This window comes from Galeopterus variegatus, unplaced genomic scaffold (assembly GCF_000696425.1).
Source record: "Galeopterus variegatus unplaced genomic scaffold, G_variegatus-3.0.2 Scaffold4123, whole genome shotgun sequence".
Lineage (NCBI taxonomy): Eukaryota > Metazoa > Chordata > Mammalia > Dermoptera > Cynocephalidae > Galeopterus > Galeopterus variegatus.
In genome coordinates, this window is record NW_007730234.1 from 42,174 (window position 1) to 50,245 (window position 8,072).

At 37.3% G+C, this 8,072-nt stretch overlaps 2 pseudogenes; one reads left to right on the forward strand and one right to left on the reverse strand.

Annotated features, from left to right (window-relative positions):
• Positions 1–5,294, forward strand: part of LOC103602400 — an 11,649-nt pseudogene extending 6,355 nt beyond the window's left edge.
• Positions 5,295–5,588: 294 nt separating this feature from the next.
• On the reverse strand, positions 5,589–6,922 carry LOC103602401 (annotated as a pseudogene).
• Between the last annotated feature and the right edge of the window lie 1,150 nt (positions 6,923–8,072).

The following is an 8,072-nucleotide window of genomic DNA, read 5'->3' on the forward strand; positions in this document are numbered from 1 at the left end:
AGACTGGAAGAAAATGCACCAAACATTTAACTGCAGTTATCTCTATATAGTGGGATAACAAGATACTGAATTTTTTAATTTTTGAAAATTTTCTAATTTTCCAAGAAATTAATATTTATAAATCAGAAAATAAGAAAATTAAACTCAGATATTAAACTGCTTCATAACTACCAATGAATTATTAAATAAGTAACAGGTAAGTAAACTGGCTTTGAGGCATGGCCTCCTTTTTCACAATGAAAAAAATAAGTCCCACAAAATCTTATTGCTGGTTCAAGACAATTTTGTACTTTTGATGTTGGAAGCTTTAAGTCCTATCTCCAGAAACTTCAGTAGCTAATACCAAATCTTAATATACAGAAAATGCCAACTTTTCTCCGAAAATCTTAATAGTATCTTAATTGCCTTAATTGTTCTGATTCTCGGGCTGGTTTGAACAAAGGGCGTAATTTAGAAATTCCAACCTTCAGAAGAAATTTAAAGAAGATTCTCTGAAATAGTCAATTGTAAGCAATTAAGAGATTGCTTTGGTGCATTAATCTCTTACATGTTAATTTCCAAATAAGTTTTTTAGACACATTTCACTGTTAAATAGCTATCACCAGTTCTGTTATTTCAAGATGCAAGACTGCAACATTCAACAAAGCATTCACTAAGATCTACTATGGTTCCACCCACTGCTAATAGTGTGGGTTTCCTCAGGGAAAAGAGGATTCTGAAAGGTGATTCAGGTCAGTTCTAATTAATCCTCTGCAACAAAAAATTGCAAGGAGTTTCTTTTATGCTATACCATCAGTTTAAAAATACTTAAACATCCATGTTAGCTGTGAAGATATATTTCTAAACATTGAGCTATATAGATGAAAAGAACGAAAGAGTGATAGGAACATGACAGAAAGCAGCAATCATTAAATTTCTTCTTAAATGTACTAAATATCAAATCATCTAGGAAATTTTATCAGGAAAAATTTGTCCTCACAAAACTTGGTAACTTCCCTTCTATATCACTTGGGCACACGTAAACCAAGAATTTTTTGACAATAAAAAACAAAAGCTACAAAAACCTGTGCTCAGAGGGGAAAAAATCCTATTGGTTCAAGCTGCCTAAAACCAAAGATTTCCATAAACTCTAGGGAAAAGAAGATTAACAGTTTCATGCTTTTTGTGTGACAAATTAGGAATGTGCCTTACATTTTCCTAGATAAAAATTCCTATCTGACCCTACAGTCCTGAATCCAATTTCAAATGATTACATTTTCTTATAGGACTCTACTCCCACTTTCACCACATCCAAGAATCTGTCAAGCACCTTAATGATTTAAGAGAATAAGGATCCCTATGAAGCCCATGGAAAAGGCTTTGTTAGGCCAAAAAAAAGAAAAAGGAGAAGCCAGAAATGGAGCCTATTAGCTCCCAAGGCAATGACACTGTACTTCAATCTGGTTCCCTGGGCTAATATACTTCAAACTGTCTAATACAATCCTATCAGGCCAGGAACTCCTTGAGGAAATTAGTTTATTCATCATTTTATCACCTGTCCTTGCCACTAGCCTCTAACCAACGGAGTGCTTGGTGTTAACTGTGTTCAGTAAATGCAGAGCAACAGGAAAGGCCACAGAATTATATTGTACACAATTTAGTTTTAAATGACCATGCCTTCTGCACAAGGTTTTTAACTACAGAAATGAGAACTCGTAACACCAAATTCACAAAGAAAACAGGGTTTTCAAACCAAAAAGGACTAAGACGAAGCTGTCTTTTTTTAACTCACAAAGTACTACTTTTAAAAAAAATCTTTCCTTTGTTTTTCTGAAATTCTCTAGTGTCATATCAAAGGCTATATTGTCTGAGTCCCTCTTCGCATTTATGCTAGCAAATACTATAGCCCACTGTCCTCTAAAAAAGGAACTTTGTATTTTGAAGTAATTTTAAATTTTTTTTTAAAGGAACTTTGTATTTTGAAGTAATTTTAAATTCACCAATGGGTCAGCCCGTGGCTCACTTGGGAGAGTGTGGTGCTGATAACACCAAGGCCACGGGTTCAGATCCTGTATAGGGATGGCCAGTTAGCTCACTGGGTGAGCATGGTGCTGACAACACGAAGTCAAGGGTTAAGATCCCCTTACCGGTCATCTATTAAAAAAAAAAAAAAATGTTGCAGAGATGGTGCAGAGAGTTCCCATATCTGCCCACTCCCCTTCCCCCCACCCTGCTCACAGTTATCCCCTTTATTAACATCTTCAATTAGTATGGTACATTCATTACAGTTAATGAACCAATATTGATACAGTATTATTAATTAAAGTTCATACTTTATTATTGTCTTTTTCTGTTCTAGGATCCAATCCATGATACCACATTGCATTTTGTTGTCATGTCTCCTTAGGCTCCTCTGGACTGTGACAGTTTGTCAGACTTTCTTTGTTTTGATGACCTTGATAGTATTGAGGAGTACTACTCAGGTAGTTGTAGACTGTCCCTCAGTTGGGATTTGTGTGATGCTCTCCTCACGATTAGATGGGAATTATGGGTGTTTGGGAGGAACACCACAGAGGTAATTCTCATCATGTCATATCAAGGCTTCAATTAGCTGGCCAGGGTGGTGTTTGCCAGATTTTTCTCCTGTAAAGTTACTTTCTCCCTTTTCTGTATTCTGTTCTTTGGAAGGAAGTTACTAAGTACAGCCCACACTTAAGAGGGGTTGAAGGGGATTAAGTGCCACTTCCTGGAGGGCAAGTATCTACATAATTGTTCGGAATTCTTGTATATGGAAGAATTATTTATTTTGTTGCTCAAATTGTTCCAAATTTGCCCATTGGAAGCTCTTTCAGGTTGTCTCCTGTATCCCTTTGGCATATCTCCATAATTTTTTTTTTTTTGAGCACTTCCTTACTTTCTGGCACTACAAGATGCTTATTTTATATATTCCAAGCCACAGCCCTAGAATCAGCCATTTCTCCAAGTAGCCCTGGTTCCTTTTAGTAAATCAAAATGTCTTCCAGAATATAAAAGATTCTAGTAGGTTGTAGTAGAGCCAGTGGGAACCCGTTTGGAGGAGTATGTGTATGTAAGGGGTGGCTAACAGGGGCACAAGAAAAAGAGGAAGCTGGAAGAGTCATAATCCAATTTTCTCCTGAGTGATAGTTTATTATACATTTAGAGGCAATTTAAGAGCACAAAGTAAAAGTCAGATACCTTAGGTTCAAGTCCCACTTTCTGTGTGTTTGTGAACCTTAATTTCCTTATCTGTAATATGGGTATAATGACCATATTACATGTGATGAAGATTAAATGAGATAGAATAAATGCTTTGCACAATACCTGGCACAATACGTATTCATGTTAGTTATTGTTAGTTTCAATTTTTTAGTTGTCTGAACTACTACTATAATGTCACGAACAATTGTGAGCACTCACTTTTTTTGTTTGATGCCTATGTGATTTAGCTGGTGTTTTATTTCTTTCCCTAGGTATAAGTTTGATGTGATCCAGTTCATGTTCTCCTTTGGGTTCATTACTGAAAAGCTGCAAGTGGCATCACTACCCTGTGTTAGAGAAATGCTGGGGGTTCTCTACGCAGGTCACAATTCTAGGAATAAAATCTTCCTCCTGAATGTCGGCACCCCATATTAGAGTGCCACACTTTTTATACCTGTGAGCCTTCCCCACGCTTACGCCTGACACGCTCTTTTCTCGTAACTTCCTTCATTAGACTATCATCAAAATAACTTTTCAGTCTCTAACTAGAGTAATTTAAAGAGCACTTATACCTCCCTGTCTGTTATCTCTTGAACACTACTGTTCAGTTGTCATTCTCTAGAATGCACTAGCTTTTGGCATGTGTATGGTGTGAATACTGAGAGTTTTCAACGTTTTGTTATGTTTCTGTATGTCCTCCAAATATTTGTATTAATGTCTTCCTAAAGAGCATATATGTAAGCACTCCAGTCAAGATAGTACTGTCTGCTTTTTGCTAATGAGGAAGATAATGATGCTCTGTAAAATATCTAGAATATGGCCTACAAATTTGTTTTTTTATTATTTTAATTTATTTTTTCATTGTACATGTTTATGGGTTACAGTTTATTATTTCAGTACATGCATATATTGTATGATGATTTAATCAGAATAGTTAGCATATCTGTTACCTAAACATCATTTCTTTGTGGTTATAACATTCAAGATCCTCTTTTCTCGTTATCTTGAGGTATACAATACAATATGGTTAGCTATTGTCACCCTAAAGCACCAGAACTTATTCTTCCTATCTAACTGTACCTTTGTAAATTTGTATTGGTCTACCAACCTTTCCCCAGCCACCTCTTTCCCCTTCCTTTCCCTGCCTCTAGTAAATACTGTTCTACTCTCTATTTCTCTTTTTTTTTTTTCTTAATTGACCCATGATAATTATATATATTTATGGGGTACAGTGATATTTGCATACATTCATACTGTGTGAAATGATCATATCAGGATGCCTAGCATATCCGTCAAGGAGATTGCTATTTCTGAGTCTCAAAACTTGGAACCTTTATTCATGGTTGGCCACTTGGGGGTCATAACTTCAAACAGTGTCTCATCTTTCTATAGGGATTGACTATTTTACATCACCATTCCTAGTTCATTCTGGTGCTGCCGTTGTCGTTACCTGTGATTATAATCCTTATGCTGTAGCTGCCCTGGGAAAAAAAATCTAAGGGTAGAGTAGCAGATTGGTGCTAAACATACTTTGAAGATAACAGGAAGGTGAGTGCAGTGGAAATATATATGTATATATATATTTTTTTAATGCAATACTATTTATTTAACTTCAAAAACATTTTAGCATTCTAAACATATAAAAAAAATAATAGAACATTGCAAATTGTGTTTAAGTACAGAGGTTCTTGAATTTTCATCAATGCCGTGGCTCTTTGCTGACAGCGAAGAGTTCTACAGTTTGTTTAAAAACAGTTTAAACTGCACTTACGTAAAAAAAAAAATCTGAACGTTTCTCATGCCAGCTGACCCTCCTTTTTCCATAGCTAAGAATGGCAGAATGCTATGTCACTGTATACAAAAACAAGACAACCGGAAGCTAAATGGATGCCCACCACAGTGTCAACAGGACTAGCCTCACAGTGCACACCCCGAGATATGGCTCCTCCAGAAAGCATCTTCTTCCACAGCCTCAACTCCAATCAAGGAGCATCAAAGAGTTTGTCTCTGTTGTTTTGTTCTTTTTATAAGCTATAGATATGTACAGTTGATAACTCAAGTTCTCTAGCCAATGACCATACAGTTACACGACCTTATAAATTAAAAAAAAAAAAAAATGCTTTCTAGCATTTTTGAACGCCTTGTCACACCAACAGCAGAGTGCACAGTGAGGAGGACATGAGAGTGCCTTTTCATTTTAAAAACGTTTGGAGCGCTGGTGGGTTGGCTGACTCGGTAGAGTGTGGTGCTGGTAACAGCAAGGTCAAGAGTTTGGATCCCCATACCAGTACTTTGACAGACTACAATATGATCGTGATCAAATTTTGTAGTTAAACCTAATGAGGGCAAAAGACGCCCTTGAAATCAGAGATGTGTCAATTATGGTGCTCCCCTACTCTGAGGTTCACAAGGAGAGAAACAGTTTTTTATCCTCCTCCTCCTCCTCTTCCTTGTCCTCATCATCTTCCTCTTCCTCTTCCACCTTTTTCTGGGTGACTTTAGCAGGACGCTTTGTGCCATTAAACTTTCCTTTAGACTTACAGTCTTCAATATCCTTCTTGTACTTCTTCAGCTTCACCGCCTTGGTGATGTAAGGCTGCTTTTCACTGTCACTTAATTTATTCTACATCTCATCCAGCTTCTTTGCCACATCCCCAATAGAGATGCCAGGGTTTGTGGATTTGATCTTGGGGTGGAATTCTGAACAGAACAGGAAAAATCCAGACAGTGACCTTTTGGGGCATTAGGGTCCTTCTTGCCTCTCTTAGCTGGTCCATAATCCTTCATTTCCTGATCATAGTGTACTTTATTCGCCTTTGCCACTTCATCAAATTTAGACTTCTCTTCCCCAGACATTGTCTTCCACCTCTCAGAACAAACATCTTGGAAAAGTCCACAAAATTGACAGGGACCTCTGGGTGTTTATGTTCTTCTCTACACATCTGCACAGAGAAGGCATAAGCAGACATCTTGTCCTTTGGTTTCTGAGGGTCACTTTTAGCCACCTTGATGTATTGTTTTCTAGTCTTGAAATATATCTTTTGACAACTCAGAGTTGACGTTTTATGTATACTACTAGGCAGTGACTTTGAGAAAATATTCCTTCCTCCAAAACCAAAATAAGACAGACTGTACTGCTTGTTCTTATTATCTCACCATACAAAGTACTACTCTTACACTGAATGATTTTATTCAGAGAAGTTGAGTGATCCAATACAGAGAGATAATAAAGTGGTTGAAATAAGTCTATGGGAATTTAGATTTTAAATGCTATTTAAAGATGTGGACTGCCTGCTCTCAAGGAAATTGGAGAGGAAAACAATGGGGAAAACTGATGAGAGGTAAGTCATCCCCATTTTCTACATAATAAAGTGAAGAAGAATTTTTTTTAGTTTTCTTTTCCTTTCAAGATACACTGTTGGAAAAAAGAATTAGGAGTCTGTGTAGTAATTTTCCCACTTGCTGTGCTATGGCTGTATCCCATTTCATGATACTGCTGTTTTACTCATTCTATTTTCTTTACACCACTTATAGCTGAAACTGTTAAATATTGCTGACAAAGTAATCCTGTGGCTAATCCTTAGCTGTGAAGAAAGCTGGTTCATTGCCTACCAGGTGTTACCTCAGGATACTGGGAGTGTTTTGCTTGTCCATGAACTCTTTCCCAAGGAAGAATCTCCAGCTTCCTGAAAGCAGGAAAATAGAGGAGAAGAAGTGCTGTCATTATCCTCAGCAAATTATCACAACTAGTGGAAATAGAAAGCTACCAGGGATTCTGTGAGAAAAATGCTGGCAGCAGCCACCAAGCCAGAGTGGCAAAGGTGGGCTCAATCTGTAGAAACTCGTGTTGCTATTCTTCATCACCAACTTCATCCTGCATATTCAGCCAGTGAAATCTTATTCTCCCATGTGGATCACATAGTCCTGGATCTGAACTGTCACCCGTGTCCGCTAGTTGTGTAGAGGAAGTGGATCCTGGGCACAAGGATTCCACATGCGAGTGAGTTTCCATAGTTGAAGCCCTTAACTTATTAGCTGAACCCAAGTTCTAGTCCCCCTGTCATCTACTGATCTGTTTTAATGTTTTCTTTTAGAAAAAACAGCTTTATTGAGATATAATTCACATTTAAAGTATATGAGGATAAAGTTTGTGGAAAAATGGAATTAAAAGAGTACGAAAAATATTACTATGAGGCAGCACCTCTCATCCATTAGGATGGCTAGTATCAAAAAAGTGTTGGCAAGGACATGGACAAATTGGAACCTTTGTGCACTGTTGGTAGGAATGTAAAATGGTACATCCACTGTGGAAAACAATATAGTGGTTCCTTTAAAAAAAAAAATAGAATTACTGTTTGATCCAGCAATTCCACTTCTGGGTATATATCCAAAAGAATTAAAAACAGGGTCTCAAAGAGATATTTGTACACCCATATTCATAGCAGCATTATTTACAATAGCTAAAATGTGGAAGCAACCCAAGTGTTGATTATCAACAGATGAGTGGATAAGCAAAATGTAGTAATATATATACAGTGGAATGTTATACAGTCTTAAAAAGGAATGAAATTCTGACATACATTGCAACATGGATGAACCTGACACTATGCTAAGCAAAATAAGCCAGTCACAAAGAAGAAAAAAAGTGTGATTCTACTTATTTGAAATACTTAGAGTAGTCAAAGTTGTAAAGACGGAAAGTAGACGGTGGTTGCCAGGGACTGGTGATAGGGGGACATCAGGAGTTATCGTTAAGTTTGTACAGAGATTCAGTTTTTTTTGTTTTTTTTTTTCTTTTTCCGTGTCCGGCAACAGATCGCAACCCTCAGTGTCGCCCCCGTACCGGACCAGGACCGGCAACGGGATCGCAACCC